This window comes from Eptesicus fuscus, chromosome 2 (assembly GCF_027574615.1).
Source record: "Eptesicus fuscus isolate TK198812 chromosome 2, DD_ASM_mEF_20220401, whole genome shotgun sequence".
NCBI lineage: Eukaryota > Metazoa > Chordata > Mammalia > Chiroptera > Vespertilionidae > Eptesicus > Eptesicus fuscus.
In genome coordinates this window covers 88,692,472-88,709,302 of record NC_072474.1, presented here as the reverse complement: position 1 = coordinate 88,709,302, position 16,831 = coordinate 88,692,472, and the positions used below count along the sequence as shown (strand labels likewise).

The 16,831-nt window shown below is 38.7% G+C and overlaps 1 protein-coding gene across 3 annotated transcripts in view; it reads right to left on the bottom strand.

Moving 5' to 3' along the window:
- The window catches only part of LOC103284939 (cytochrome c oxidase subunit 7B2, mitochondrial), a 92,376-nt gene that overhangs the window by 51,190 nt on the left and 24,355 nt on the right, over nucleotides 1-16,831 (bottom strand). For all 3 annotated transcript variants that reach the window (XM_028143753.2, XM_008140274.3, XM_028143752.2), the window contains exon 2: nucleotides 4,857-4,912. The gene's annotated coding sequence lies outside the window, so the exon portion shown is untranslated. The remainder of the gene's footprint in view (nucleotides 1-4,856; nucleotides 4,913-16,831) is intronic.

Sequence of the window (16,831 nt, the reverse complement as noted above, 5' to 3'; positions counted from 1 at the left end):
CTGCAGGCACTACTGTGTTGCTTATATTACTTATCTTGTATTGTATATTGTAATTAATGTTTCTGTGCCCCCGTGAGACTGTAAGCTATTTGCATAGGAATGGTGTTCTAGCCCTTATATCTTAGGATCTAGGAAAGTACATGGTGACAGTAGTTCTAAATACCTCCTATAGGTATTTAGACCTACTGGTTGTTGAGTCAACAAATATATAGTTGGAGAGGTCAGAAACTTAACACTTCTAATGCATTCATTTTAACTGTAATACTAATTAGTAACAATTAGGTTTTGAGTCACTTGATGCAACAGAAAACCCAAATAACAATGGTTTAAACACAACATGGTAAATTTTTCTCATGTAATGAGAAGTCCAAAGGAAGGAAATTACTGGTATCCATTTGGAGGTTCAAGGATGTCATGGCTAAAGTCTCAGTAGTAATCCTAGCCTTTTAATGTTGAAAGGTAGCTGCTCCAGTTCTAGTCACCATGTGTAATTTCAGGAATGAAGAAGAAAAGGCCAAAAGGAAGATAAGGCAATATCTATATCAAGAAAGCAAAATCTCTCCAGAAATTCCATCAGATTTCTATTCATATTTCACTGGACAAAATTATGACAGACTTTGTCTCCCATAGCAACAAGAAGGATGAGAAAATATGGGGCATGTATCATTCTCTCTCTCTCTCTCTCTCTCTCTTTCTCTCTCTCTCTCTCTCTCCCCCTCTCTCTCTCTCTCTCTCTCTCTTTCTCTCTCTCTCTCTCTCTCTCTCTCTCTCACCCCCTCTCTCTTTGCCTGCAGCAATATCTGGACATCTCAAGTAAGGAGAGGAGAATGAATATTGAGTGAACCACAATAAATCTCTGTCACAGAGGGGTACTGAGTATATGAATTCTGGGAGAGTCAATGTAAATGTAAGAGAGTCAATGTAAATGAGAGAGCATATGTTGTCAGCTAATGGTTGCCTCACTGTCTTGGCCGGTAATGGCTGACAGGAATGAAGCATTTGAATCTATAAGCTTTAAAGCCTAATTGAGAGATGGGCTTCACGAGAATTCTAATTCCATTCATCCACTTCATGAGCTTCATAAATAAACTTTTCCCAAGCATTTTCTATATATCTGGCAATACATAGAGTAATATATAGAGTAATATAATATTTGCCATCAAGCTGCCCACTTTAAACTGAACTTTGCTAGAACAGAGCTGACTGAGCATAGGGTCTTGTATTGGTCCACTGAAGAGGCACTAACTCAGCCTGTGTGTGTGCTTGTGGAGTGGGAGTTTAGATGGGAAAGAACTGTCCTAGAAGGAGAAAATGGAGTTCCCCAAAGAAGTGCAGAAGGGAGTTAGTGGCACAGAGCATTAATTGATAAAGGCATGGGAAGGAAAAGAAAGTAAAAAAGCATTCTGGGATTTATAATTTTTTCAGTGGTGCAAAGTACAGAATCCAAAGGGTGAGGATAATGGTACTGAGCCAAATTAGAAGAGAGGTGAGCAAGAACCAAAGTATTTTGACAAAAAGACACTAAATAAGTTAGTGTCAATGCTTTAGGAAAACTATATATGTAAGACTTGCTTTAGGAAAATTTATTGGAGATATATAACATTGGAGATATATAACATTGGAGAGAGAATATAATTAAAGGACTATTCCAATTTTTCAGGTGAAAAATATGAGGGCCTAACCCAAAACGATATCAGGGGCCGATTCCACAGACATTAAACAAGTCTAAGTTAAAGTGCACATTCAAGAAATGTGTGTGTGCATGTGCGCGGGGGGAAAAAGTGTACAGGTGAGGCTAAAATGAAGGTAGAAAACTAAAATGACTTCCATTTTTTCACTCATTCGTTGACTCAATGACTGAGCCAATCTTCCTAAGGATCGTGTGTGTTTGGGGTAATGTGCTACCCAAGTAAGATATAATAATACACACACTTGTCTGCATTAATGCCTATGCATCTGACCCAAACAGGAGTCAACCTCAACAAGAACATAGTCATTCAGCCATTGAAAATGAGGCCATTGAACCATTCAATGTGCTCTTACATCATGGTTGAACAGTCTACTCCCTAGAGCAAATTTCAAAGACCAAGGGAATAATATGAAACACCAGATTTTATTAAACAAAGTATAGGCCTAATCATACCATGTTTCCATGGTGAGTTACTTAGTAGACTTCAAAACAAATTATTAACAAAATGAGAAACTTATTACATTGGCCTCTGTAGCAATTAAAAGAATAAAATCTGGTATCTAAAAAAACAGGAAAAACTCTTAAGCCACAAAAAAAAAAATGAGGAAGGCTTCACAGAGCCAATTTAGGTAATTAGATACTTAAATAGAATAGCAAGGCACACAGGAACAGAGTATAGCCCCAGGTCCAGAGAAAACCAACAGAAATGGTGAGTTAGAAGCATGTAACAGTTTTTAAAATTAGCATTTTATTATCCTGCCTTTATATTATGCATAAAGGTGCCTTAAGGTTCACTAACCCAATAGTCCTTGTCACTGCTGTTATCAGCTCAACCATGCTAATAACAAGGGCTCTCTTTTTAAAAAAATATATTTTATTGATTTTTTTACAGAGAGGAAGGGAGAGGGATAGAGTGTTAGAAACATCGATGAGAAACACACCGATCAGCTGCCTCCTGCACACCCCCTACTGGGGATCAGCTGCCTCCTGCACACCCCCTACTGGGGATGTGCCCGCAACCAAAGTACATGCCCTGACTGGAATCGAACCTGGCACCCTTGAGTCTGCAGGCCGACGCTCTGTCCACTGAGCCAAACCAGTTAGGGCAACAAGGGTTCTCTTAATGCACTGCCTGGTTTGAAAAAAATGTGTAGAAGAATAAATGCCCCAAAGTCATTCTGGTTTAAGGACACAAAGAACATCCCTGTTAAAGGATCCACCCTCCTCTTTTTCAAAATTTCTGTTTCCTCTATGTTTACACATTGGGAGATTATTTGACCTTAAGAACAATGAAATCAACAAAGTAGCAGAAATGAGTAAGTGTGATTAAAACAAATGCATAGTAGAGTGGTGATGGGTTCACTTTAAGTCAGAAAGACCGTGATTAAAATCTTGGCTTTTGCACTTACCAGGTTTCTTACGCTCTCTAAGGCTTATCAATAAAATAGAAAATCTAGCACCTAATTCACAGAATTGTTGTGAAAAGTAAATGTTCATGCAGCACTCAACCCCAAATCTGGCATATAGTAAGTGTTAAATACATATTAATACAAGGGATGAGTTAACAACATCCTGTGAAATAGGATTTGCATTTCATTTTACAGAAGAGATTGAGGCTCTGAGAGGGTCATGGTGCTAGTAAATATGAAAACTATTATTCAAACACAGGTCTACTTTGGTAGGTTCATGGCTGTTATTTTTTGTTTATTTTCTACATTTTAGAAGATATCCTTTCAATAAGTTAGGATTTAATATTGTGCTGAGCTTAAGGGCTCAGAATTAAATGAGAGAGAATAGAGAAGAAAATGAAAGTAAAAGCAGTGAATTGCAAACAGCTCAGTATTAAAAACATGCAAATTATCAAGTTTAGAACATAAACTCTATGATAGTTAAAATGATAAAGATAATTTAGTCTAGAGAAGAGACAGTAAGGGGAAATATAATAGCAATAACCAAATGTACAGAAGTGCAGTTTAAAATATTATGCATACTTTCACTTTGTAAGGATGGTTTAATGATTCCCAAAAGACTAAAAATTAAATGCAAGGAAAAATGACAGTTATAAAGTAGGTACTGTGCTGCCAGTTTTGTATGAGAATGGGGGTGGGGTCACTTAGGGGTTAGATAAGAGCTCTATTTATGATTCGGGATGAATTATGCTTACATTTTCAAGTTCCAAGGCTATGGGGAACTGCTGTGTTGTAAGAAAATCTCAAAACTTGGATTATTTTTTTCACACCATGAATATTACAAAAAGAAAATGTAATGTTTGAATTTCCATGTTTAATTATTAAAGTGCCCATGAATTAACCAAAAAAGGAAACCATTCACAGCAATTTGTTACTTAACAAAATGATTACCACCACAGAATTTGATTATCCTATACAATTTTATCTCAGTATGTAATTTCACATTTACTAAGTGATATATTATTGGTTATTAACCTAAAGAAGATTACAAATTCGATATTCCCAAATTCTACTTTCAAGCTGACCACTGACTACAGATATAACCATGGATAAGGGCAAGAAAAAAATTAATTTATATTTATGGATAGTAACACATCATACTGACCAAATCAAACTAGCATTAAAAAAGATGCTTGTCACCACCTAATAGCAAAATGAGGTTTTAAAAACAATGTCTTAATTTCTCATAAACATATGATTTCTCATAAACATGATTTCTCATAAATAAATGATATGATTGTATTCACACCAGGGGGCGATCTTAACACTGAAATGATGGATGACATTTTAAAACACGTGGTGTTTCAGCTAGCCAAAATGCAGGGTTTTTTAAAAGCATATAGTACTTGCAACAAGAGCTCATCTCTTCAAAATTGTTGCCAGCAAAACACAATTCCATTTTCCTATCAAGTAAAACATTTTCTGCTGATAGAAAGTATCTTATTTTGGCATCTGTCTTATTCTTTTTGTGGTTGGGCTAATTCTGAATAATAAGTAAAGCACTTAAAATTACATACAACTTTTAAAAATTGTTTTATCATCAATGTCATTTTTTATAAAATATCCTACCAGACTTTCAGGGTTTTTCTTTCATTAAAAAACAAAGGAAAAAAGAAAAGAAAAAGGATTCTCAAAGTTATCTAAGACTGACACTTATAATCTGGCAACTATGGGCCTTTTTCATATTTTCTCATTACCTGGTAGAAATTCCGAAGCTCTGATGCTCTCCTCCAAAAGTTCAAGATGCAGAATCCTAAAATATAATTAGAAAATTACTGTAAGAATTCAAGAAAATAGAAAAAGGCAAAAGACAAGTGTGGGCTAAGTTACCCAGAAATGCAGGTAAATTACAAATGATACTTGCTTAAATAAACTTTAAGAAATAACTTAAAGTAGAAAGGAAAGAATGACAAAGAATATAGCTAAACGACTTACTATAGTGGTAGACAATGAATTTATAAACTTTTCTCAAACATTGTAGTTGAGATCACTCCTTTTTTCCTATCAGCTGCCTCCATGAGTCACCATCTACCTGTGCCCAAGCTCAAACAGGGAATGTTCCGGCCATGGTTCACCTAATATGTATGGACAGTAGAGAACTACTTCATGAGTTCAAGGAAACAGTCATGAACCTCTCTCAGTTTGGAGATAACCATTAGACATACCCAAGAGGAGCAATATAAAGTAAGCGCTGACTGTATTAGTGTGGAATTTAAATATGGTGATCAAGCTTTTAAGTACAAAACTGAGCACTCTCCATTCATTGACAGTATTTAAATCCACAAGATAGATGAATTGGGTGCAGAGAAGAGATAGGGTGAAAGACTAGCCCTGGGATAGGTAGACTCCTTGGTGGTTCCATTATCCCAGCCTCCTGGTGGTCATGTCCTCCTATAAATCCCATTCCCTACTGTGTAGGCAGGATCTGTAACTTCTTTCTGACCAATAGAATATGTGACAGGTTATACATGAATTACACTGTGCGATCACATTATTACATTATATAAGTTTTCCCTTCACTAGCTGACTTTTGTGAAGCCAGCAGCCACTTGGCAAAGAACTGAGGGCAGCTTCTAGAAATTGAGGGCTGTCTCTAGCTGACATCTTATAAGATCTCCAGCCTCCAACAAACAAGAAAATGAAGACCTCACTACTATACCTTCAAGAAAATAAATTCAGCCAATAACCTGAGTAAGTTTGGAAATAAATCCTTCTCCAGCCAAGCACCAGGTGACACTGTGACTACAGTCTCACAGAAGACCCAGTTAAGCTGTGCCCAGACTTCTGATCCAAAGAAAGCAGGAAGTAATAAGTATATGTCTTAAAAAACTAAATTTGTGGTAATTTGCAATGGAAAAGTAATACAAGCCGTGGGATAATACAACACTTAGAAGCCAAGGAAATATGGAAGAGCCAGGATAAAAAGGGAGGACAGTGAGGTAGGAGGAAAACCAAAAGAATAGCATTTCTCTGAGAAGATTATATCCAGATTCCTCAGAGAAATATGAAACAGAGATACTAATGAGCAAAGGGAAAACTGAATCTGCTGACTTACTAACGGCTCACGATTTGAATGGGACATGAGAAGCCAAGTGGAGTCACCTCCAATTCCAGCCTTAGGGTCCTCTACTTTTCCCCTTCCTAGGAGAAAGTGGTTAAGAGGCAGTGGGAATCAGTAGATGCCAGAAAGCGTTCAGTTCTTTCTGCCCTAGATCAGCGGTCGCCAACTTTTTGGACCTCACGGGACACCGGTTGGCGACCGCTGCTCTAGATGGTCATTCACTAACAATACTAGTCCTTGCATTGAAAGAGTTAGAGCTGTTTTGTAACAAAGATCTATTCTCTAAAGATTTTTTTTAGGGCAAGGGTCCTTGTAATCTACCCAGTTCTCAGATAATCACCATTGAAAGGGGTTAAGAGAAGCCAGGTCTAGTCACCTTCATACCAGCCTCCTCACGAGGAGAAAGTGGTAAAACACAATGTTAAGTAAAGGACATATAACCCTATTAGGCTCCCAGTACACCAAATTAGTGCCAGAGTTGTGACTCTTTACTATTTATAAGCCTTTGAAAGTTGGTATTTCAAAACTGGCTAACACTTAATATTAATCAAAGTCAGCTCATTTTAATTACTGAGAACCTAACATAACCTATTTTTAAACACTTCATTGTAATAACATGTTTAGGTTGGTTTTTAATTTATTTTTTCTTCAATACAACTAAATTTAATGAGCATGTACTGCATGCAAGTCTCTGCATTAGCTAGGTATAACCCAGGGAAAGAAGCTGCCCTGCATCTTTTCGTACATTTACAATTTGTATGCAAATAAAGCACTGTCACAATATTATGCCTTAATGTGATTAGTATTCAGCTTTTATCTAGATTTATCTATAGCGAACATCCTATCTACATAAATGAAAGTCTAAATGACTGAATGATGGGCCGACCAGTCGCTATGACACACACTGACCACCAGGGGACAGACGCTCAACACACAGGATTGGGCCTGTGGGGATCCGGCCTGCAGGGATCGGGCTCCCTCATGTCTGAATCTAGCCTGCAGGGATCAGGCCAAAACTGGCTATCCAACATCCCCCGAGGGGTCCTGGATTGCGAGAGAGCGCAGGCCAGACTGAGGGATCCCTGGTGCATGAATCTATGCACTGGGCCTCTAGTTTTTCTATAATGTTTTAAAATCTATTTCTTCTCCATTCATTCAATATGATACATCACATAAACAGATTGAAAGACAAAAATCACATGATCATTATCAATAGACAAAGAAAAAGCATTCAACAAAATCCAACACTCTTTTTTGATAAAAACTCTCAGCAAAGTAGGAATAGAGGGATCATACTTCAATGTAATAAAGGCCATATATGACAAACCTACAGTACACATCATACTCAATGGGCAAAAATCTAAAGTATTTCCCCTAAGAACAGGAACAAGACAGGAATGCCTGCTTTCACCATTTTTATTCAACACAGTACTGGAAGATCTAGGCACAGAGATCAGACAAGAAGAAAAAATATAAGTCATTCAAATGAGAAAGGAGGAAGTAAAACTGTCATTATTCACAGATGACATGACATTGTACATAGAAAACCCTAACTACTCCACCAAAAAACTAGTAGGTTTAATAAATGAATTTAGCATTGTAGCAGGATATAAAATTAACAACCAGAAATCAATGACATTTTTATACACCTATAATGAACTCTCAGAAATGGAAACTAAAAAAACATACCATTTACTATTTCAACAACAGTAAATGTATCTTAAAAAATTAAGATACTTAAAACTATTTTTGATCACATAAATCACAAAGCATCAAGATACACTGAGTAGAAGGTAGAATGATTATTTTTAAATTAGACTACTAATTAAGTACTACTACTAGTAATAATAATTAACTAAAAACTTCCTGTTAATAATTTGAACAAATATAATACAATCTATACCAATATATGTATCAACAGGTATCAACAGATAGCTTTTTAGATTTTTCACATTTACTTTAGCTAACTGGTTACCTAAAATATTGCGTTTTTTTTTTTTTTAAGTATTATACATTAATTTTTAAAAATTCCTTGCCCAAGGAAAGGGTTATTGATTTTTTGAGAGAGGGGAAGGGGAGGGGTGGGAGGGAGGAAGAAAGAGAAAGAGAGAGAGAGATAGAAAGATTGACATGAGGAATAAACATCTATCAGTTGCTTCCGTTAACACACCCAGACCGGGAATCTAACCCAAAACCTAGGTATGTGTCCTGACCTGGAATTGAACCAGCAACCTCTTGGTATTTGGGATGACACTCCAACCAACTGAGCCACACTAGCCAGGGCTTAAATTATTTTATGATAAAAAATTAGTTTTATAAAAAATGTTTGGTTGGAAAGAGAGAAAACATTGATAGTCATATGACATCTTAAGTTTAATCTTGGTTCTTCTTAATTATGAACTATCAGTTTGGTTTTTCTTTCACCCAATTGCATCTGTAATTTTTCAAGTACTATTAAATTTAGTAAAACTTCTGCAATAGCGTAATACAAGGTATTTCTCTTCAAAGAATACACGAAAGAACATTTTAGTATAGATTATATGAAATTTCTAACAGTACACAGTAGTCAAGATACCCAGCAGATTTGAGAATATGAGTAGATAAATTCTAAACTAGCTTTATCCAAGATGGTAGCCACTAGCCATAAGTGGCTATTTAAATTTATTTTAAATTAGTTAAAATAAATTAACTTCATTTAATGGTCATATATGTCCATCATTGTAAAGAGTTCTATTGGATATTACTGTACTACACCATAAGCTCCATGGGGCTAGTGGGTAGCAAAGTGCCTTAACATACAGTAATCATGCAAAACATATTTTTGAAAAGAATGAATAAGTGGAAGATAGTGTCAGGAACAAAATCTGTCAACACATAAGAGATATTTATTACAGAATTTTTATAAGACATTGGAAATAAGTTATATATTCAATAACAAAGTCATCAAAATAATAATGTTCTTATGATGAAATATTATAAAGCCATTTAAAAAGGTATTTAGAGGCTTAGTCGGTTTGGCTCAGTGTACAGAGCGTCAGCCTGCAGAGCAAGGGTCCCAGGTTCAAATCCGACTAAGAGCATGTACCTTGGTTTCAGGCTCCTCCTCAGCCCAGGCCCTGGTCAGGTCTGTGCAGGAGGCAACCAATCGATGTGTTTCTCTCACATGTATGTTTCTGTCTTTCCCTCTCTCTTCCACTCTCCATAAAAAAAAAATCAATGGAAAAAATATCCTCAGATGAGGATATTAAAAAAAGCAACAAAAAAAAGTATTTAGAAATAATTAATGACTTGGGAAATTCTACAGTGAAGTGAAATAAGCCCTAGTAACATTTTAATAAGAAATAATTATCCTATATAATAAAAGCCTAATATGCAAATTCTCCCCTCAGGCTGTCATTCCACCAGGAGACCAGGAATTTGACTGCTCACTATGACATGTGCTGATGTCTAGGGAATGATGGGGGGCATCCGTGACTCACTGCAACCTCTCGCCAACTACCTGGGGGCAGAGGTGACAGGGATGAAGATGTGTCCACTGAGCTTGGTCTCACTCCCCTGGGATGCCAGGGCTTGTGCACCGGGGAAGCCCCCACACTCAGGTGCTGGGCGCCTGCGAGGAGCCCACCTCGCACCCAAGTGGCCTCTTCAGGGTGAGCTGGGCTGCAGCTGCCAGGACCACAGGGGCCAGTAGAGCTCCCCATGGGTTTGTGCAGGAGCTGGTCTGGGAGGCCAGCTGGGAGAGGCTTTGATTGCTGGCCAGGCCTAGGGACCGCACCCATGCACGAATTTTGTGCACTGGGCCTCTAGTGAAACTATAAACCCAAGAATTAGAGTGAAATCTAGTTATTTGATTATATTTTATTTTTCTTTTGTCAATTTTCTCTTTTTAAAGTTTTTATGTTAATGTTTTACTTTTCTCATATGAAAATTTAAAAAAATGTTTGTTGTTTTTTTTAAAGCTCATAGATTTAACCTATAAAGCCTAGATCTAGGATTGAATCCTAAAGAAAATGACTGAATATCCCAGCTAGTGTGTCTTGGTGGTTGAGTGCGGACCTATGAACCAGAAGGTCATGGTACAATTCCTGGTTGGGGAACATGCCCAGGTTGCAGGTTTGAGCCCAGGTGGGGGTGGGGGGTGTGCAGGCATCAGCCAATCAATGATTCTCTGTCATCATCGATGTTTTTTATCCCTCTCTCCCTCTCCCTTCCTCTCTGAAATCAATAAAAATATTTTTAATAAAATTAACAGAATAACACTTTAGAAAAAATAATCATAAATGTTTACCTCATCATTTTAAAAAATCCAAGATTTCTTTTTAATAATATTCAATACTTATTCCTAATTTAAAATGAAGAAAGAATAGTGTAAGAGAGAATAACAAAATATGCTAATCATCATAGAAGAAAACATGACAAAAGCATGTTTTTGAGCAATATTAAATGTATGGCAAACTAGTCACATGTACTGGCTACTTTGATTTATGTGCCTCTTTAGTTACACAATGAGAAAAGATAAGCTAAAAATTACCTAAGCAATCTGGCCCATAATTTGTTGAACTTATATAATATAGAGAGGCAACAAGCAGTTGTTTAGACAGTTAAATACATGGAGCCAAAGAAATACATAATTAACTATATTTACAATAGATTTCTCTGGGTATCGGGGTAACAATATTTTTCTTCATAGTTTTTAAAAAGTATTTTTTATTATTGATTTCAGAGAGAAGGGAGAGGGAGAGGGAGACAGAAACATCAATGATGAGAGAGATCAGCTGCCTCCTGCATGCTGCCCTTCCCCCCACACTGAAGATTGAGCCCACAACCAGGGCATGTGCCCTGACCCGGGAATCAAACCATGACCTCCTGCTTCATAGATCGACACTCAACCACTGAGCCAGGCCAGCTGGACTTCTTCATACTTTTCAGTTTTAAAATATTGAGTTAAATCTGGTTCATCAAAAATATAAAATGTTATATTAAAAAATAGTCCTAAAATCTGAGTTATCTGCTTCCTCCAATTTTTTACAGACCACTATGGAATGAAACAGCCAGGCAGAGGAACCGGGTTTCCTTCCAAAGCCATTGACTAACATCACCTGGTACAAACATGCTTGACTCCACATACTCACCTCAGCTCCACACTGTACTGGGACACTGACTTTCACTGCTCAAAGTCACCTTACATGGACTTAACTATTCACCATGTTGCTCATATGTTCTACTTTTCAACTGCAAAGTCCAGTTTCTATTCTTTAGTCTCTTCCCATTGTGGCTCATCCAGCACTGCATACAGCTTTTGATTTAAAAAAAAAATGTTGAACAGAAAATTTTCCCTTGAGTATAAAGTGCACAGTTTTTCATTCCAGCAAACACCTTTAAGTAGAAAGGGCAAAATTAATAGTTGAAGACCTAACTATTCTTAGGGGGAAAAGATATTTTGAGTAACTGGAAAAGTCTTGAGGCAGAGTTATTAATTCTTAGAAAATTCTTGAGGCAGAATTTTTTTATTCATCCAAAGTCATCATAGCTGAAGTGTATTTTTGTTTGTTTGTTTTTAAGGGGAAAGCATCAGTAAGGGATATGTTCAGTGGAAGAAAATCATAGCTATGGTAACTTTAGAATTTCACAGATGAGGTGAAATGGTGAATAGGAATAGAATAATTCAAACAATGGAGATACAGTTTGCTATAACTGTGCAATAATGGTAGAAACTTTTAAATTAAATTTCAAGCAATCAGAGGTAGGAAGACTGAAAATTTTGTCAACATTATACCAGCTCTTATACATGGGCATGATAGATGCATACAGAATAGGAAAGATACGCACAGGATGACAAGGCAGGCAGCTTAGTGTTAAGGGTACAGAAGCAGAAGTCTGACAGCAAGAGTCAAAAATCTTACTACTATCACTACCTATCTAACTCTCAACAAGTTACTTAACCTTACTAGACCTCAAATTTCCCTATTACAAAATGAGGATCATAGCAATACCTATCTCATGTGGCTCTTGGGGGAATAAACTTATCTCACATATTAAGTTTAATAAGTACTTAGTTGATTTGGGGTGTGAGATGAAGAACATCACTATTTCAAGTGGAATCCATTTTATTTGGTTTACAAACATCACAAAAGCTGAATTTCTACTTAAAATTTAAACATCAATTTGGAGTCATGAATGTAGGTCCTAATTGGGGTTCTTCTACCTTGAGGTAAACTGTGGGCACACCTTCTTTTCTAAGCCCTGCAGTATACTGGATAAGCATTCTCTTGATGTTTTCAAACTCCTATGATCTATACAGCTGAGAGAAAAAAGTGTTCTAATACTGCTGCTTACAAAATATTTTCACAGCAGGAACTGAAATAGTGGAGCACTTCAACATATTTATGTAACAGCTAAATTAAACAAAGAGCGAGTACAATTTCCCAGTGGGAGAGCTACAGAAGTAAAAACTGATCAAAACAAAGAGTTTCAGAATGTATGCAATACAAAAGTTTCTGTGACCAGAAGAAAGGCCCTGGAAAACCAATCCTGGAGTTGGAAAGAACAGAAAGAATAAGAGAAGCTGCTTTTTTCCCCTTCTCCTCTGCATTTCTCCTCCTTTATATAGCCTTACTGAGAGATGGAAGGAATACTATTAACCCTACCAGACCTGAGGCCCTGAACCTAACTGTCCCCTATACCTAGGCTCCTGAGCATTAAAGAAAAAAAAATCAACATGATACAGAAAAATGTTAGTTACATGCAAACAAGTGGTTAGAATAAGATGGAACTTGGAGACGTTGTAGAAAATAGGTCTACATTTCATCTAGCGCCAATATTCCACCTTTGTGTGCCAATCCACCCAGCAGGATGAGCCTTGTTTCACACAGAGGTACTTCTTGCAAAGTGAGCACCAGATGTTGCTCTTCACCTTCTTGCATGGTCTTTGTAAGACACTCTAGGATTTTGCTTGTTGTACCTGGAGTGCTTTTCCATGCACACAACACAGATATGATTAGACGATGTCCAAGGGGGAATCTCTGGAAAATGATTGCCTGGGGTCATCCGTTGAGGGCAGGGTTCCTTTTGTGGGTGGCGGTGGGCTGATGTCCTGTATCCACCAATAAGTTGCAGGCACAGTTTCTGAATATATCTGGTGAAATAAACTGGCTTTTTTGAAGCAGCTTGCTGCTTTGAAGCATACAAGATATAAGAATTATAACTGGCCCACATAAAAAATTTTATGAAAAGTCGCCGGGGCCAGTGGTAATGACAATGAGACCGGTGAAGGCGGGTTATCTGGTCATTTTTGTCACAGCCACCCATATATTTACTAGTAGCCTATTTGCAGGAAGAATCCTGCAAGCGGCCACTGCGGCTGCGTGCACTACCGCTGCTGCTGCCCCCACCTCTGCGGCCGCCGCGCTTGCACCTGCACTCCACTGCCGCCCGCCCCGCTCCACCCCGCCCGGGCTTTCCCTCTGGCAGCCACCTTACTTTCCGCTTTTCCTCCCTCTTCCTTCTAAGTTGTCTTCAGTCTTCACTCCTCCCTCCCTCAGTGTATGCAAATTAACCTCCATCTTTGTTGGGTAATTTGCATACTCACCCTGATTGGCTGGTGGGCGTGGCTATGGCTGCTGGGCGTGGCTTGGGCATAGCGAAGGTGCGGTCCATTTGCATATTACTATTTTTTTTTTATTGATTTTTTACAGAGAGGAAGGAAGAGGGATAGATAGCTAGAAACATCGATGAGAGAGAAACATCGATCAGCTGCCTCCTGCACACCCCCTGCTGGGGATGTGCCCGCAACCAAGGTACATGCCCTTGACCGGAATCGAACCTGGGACCCTTCAGTCCGCAGGCCGACGCTCTATCCACTGAGCCAAACCGGTTTCGGCTGCATATTACTATTTTATTAGGTAGGGTTATAGTCCTTCACCAGCTGTGGCATCTGTATTTCTTGCACACTGCCATCTTTATTTCTTCTGTTTATTACTACATTTTGGGCTGGATCGTGGTAGTTCGAAATAAATGTGATGGGCTTTCTATCCTGCCAAACTAAACAAGTTACACTTTCTTGACATAGATAGCGACTATCACCCCTAGCAAGTTTTTTTACACTTTTCAGCGACTTAGGAAACTGCTTCCTGTTTTGCTGCAGGGTTCCCACAATTCCTGTGTGTAATTCTGACAGTGCATATTTAGCAAGGGTTACAGAGTTGTAGAACCGGTCCAGGACAAGCACATGAGATTTATTTTCCATTGCACATGAGGTCTGGAGACAAACGACTATATTTTCTACTGTGCCCAAGTCTTTTATAGGCATTGATGCAGCACCAGTGTAGATTTCTGCATTCAAAATGTAGCCAGTCTCACCTTCACAGAGAAGGAAAGACTTGATGCCCCACTTTGTGGGCTTATCCTTGATATACTGCTTGATGGCCAAGTGGGTTTTTGTCAGGATCATCCCCTCATCTAGGCTCAAATGTTGCTTTGGCAGATAGAAGTGGAGGAACTTCGGGAGAAGACTTTCCAAGAAAGGCCTAACTTTATATATTCTATCTGTCTTATCGATATCGGTGTCTTCCTCATCAATTATGTGTAAAAAACTCCAAAGGGCCAAGAATCTGTCTCGAGTCACAACATTCCGAAATCCGGGAGCAAACCCAACAGAGTCAGAGTCCTCATTTGTCCAATCATCCTGATAGCTTGGCTTTATACGTAAGTATTCCATATAGATCCTCAGTCCAAGAAAAGCCTTCATTTCTTCCACTGTGGCATCCTTGAAATTTTTGGCATTGTAGGAGTTGGGCTTTGCTACATGCAATTGGTGGGCTCGAAGGTTGGTTTTCTCTGTCAAATTTTGCCAGAAAGTATCATCCAAAAACAAGGATAAAAAGTCAATCGGTTCAATCTCCTCTGTGATAGATCGAGGAATGTTCACTGGGTCTTTTCCATCCTCATTGAAATTCAGATCTGTATTTGGTGATACAAAATTCCTTGTTCAACCTTCATCACCACCTAGATCTCCCCCATCAGCTGTTTGAGGGACACGCCCCCCTTCTCTTACTATCGATCTAGCTCTAGATCTATAAGGTTCAAGATTCTCCTCATCATTCGAGCTCTCACTGTCCTTGTCAGTTGAACTGGAAACGTATTCTTGATGAAATTCTGACTCCTCAGAGTCTGAATCAACCAAAGTATCGATCACCTGTTGGACTGTGATAAGCCTAGACCCACTTCGCTTTCCTATTGAAGTGCTTGGTTCATCAGCCGCTCGTTTCATTGTGAATTTTCAGAATTTTTTCACATCAAACCACACAAAGTCAATTCAAACACATGGGGGCAGACATTTGCAATGGCTAACCATGAGGTTTGACCACGATTATTTGGTTATTTTTAGTTTATGACGCATTTTTATACCACTGTACTTAATTTTCGGTATGTACTAGGCAAAGTACCGAAAATTAGGTACAGCGGTATAGTGGCAGATTCGGAAATTACTGAAAAATTGGTACAGCGGTCTGGTAGGTTTAACACACAAAGTGAATTCCACTGATATAGTTGCATCACTTTACCTCATAATCTAATTTAACTAGTATTTATTTTATTTACAGTCTGGTATAACTATTAGTAGCTAGTGTGAATTTTCATTAATTTTTTAAAAATAAACTGTTTGCTCTCTAGGAGTCTATTATACATATATAATATTTATGTATAGAAAGAATATATACTACATATATAGAGAGAATATATATAAAATAAAATATATTGTAATGAGAGAATAAGGTACAGTTAAAAATTAAAAGTAGAATGTATTCAAATACAAAAATACCTGGTTTAATTCCAGGATAGTAAATTCAAATAATTACCAGGTCCAAGAAGACCAAGTAAATAAATACAAAGGGCAAGGTAGATACTGTGCCAAATTGAAGCATGTTTGCGGCAGGCGGCAGCAGGCTGCAGAAAAGTGCGGGGCAGCAGCAGAAGGGAAAGCATGGGGCAGCAGTGGCAGGAGGGAAAGCGTGGGGTCGGGGGCAGAGATGGCGGGAGGGAAGGGAAAGCACCAGGTGGTGGTGGGAGAGAAAGCGCAGGAGGGCAGTGGTTGCGGGAGGGAAAGCGTGGAGGGTGGGGAGGCGGCGGCGGGAGGAAAAGCGTGGGGTGGGGGGTGAGGGGCAGAGGTGGCAGGGGAAGCGCGGGGGGGGGGGAGAGGTGGTGGTGGCAGGAGGGAAGCCAGCCAGAAGCCCTGTTCTTGAAGGAATCTTCCTGCAACGGGACTCTAGTCCTACCTAATAAAGGAGTAATATGCAAATGGACCACACCTTCACTACGCCCAAGTCACGACCACCAGCCAATCAGGGTGTGTATGCAAATTAACCTAACTGATGGCAGTTAATTTGTATATCAAGACAGCGTAGAAAGTAGCCAGCCAAGAGCTGCAGAAGGGAGCAAAGCTGCAGAGAAGCAAGCAAGCGGGGCGGTGGAGAAGGGAGGAGAGCAGGCGGGGCACGGTAGAGTGCAGCAGGAAGCCCTATTGCAGGATTCTTCCTGCAACGGGAATGCTAGTGTATATATAAAAGCCTAAGTGACTGGCCGACTGGTAGCTATGATGCATAATGACCACCAGGA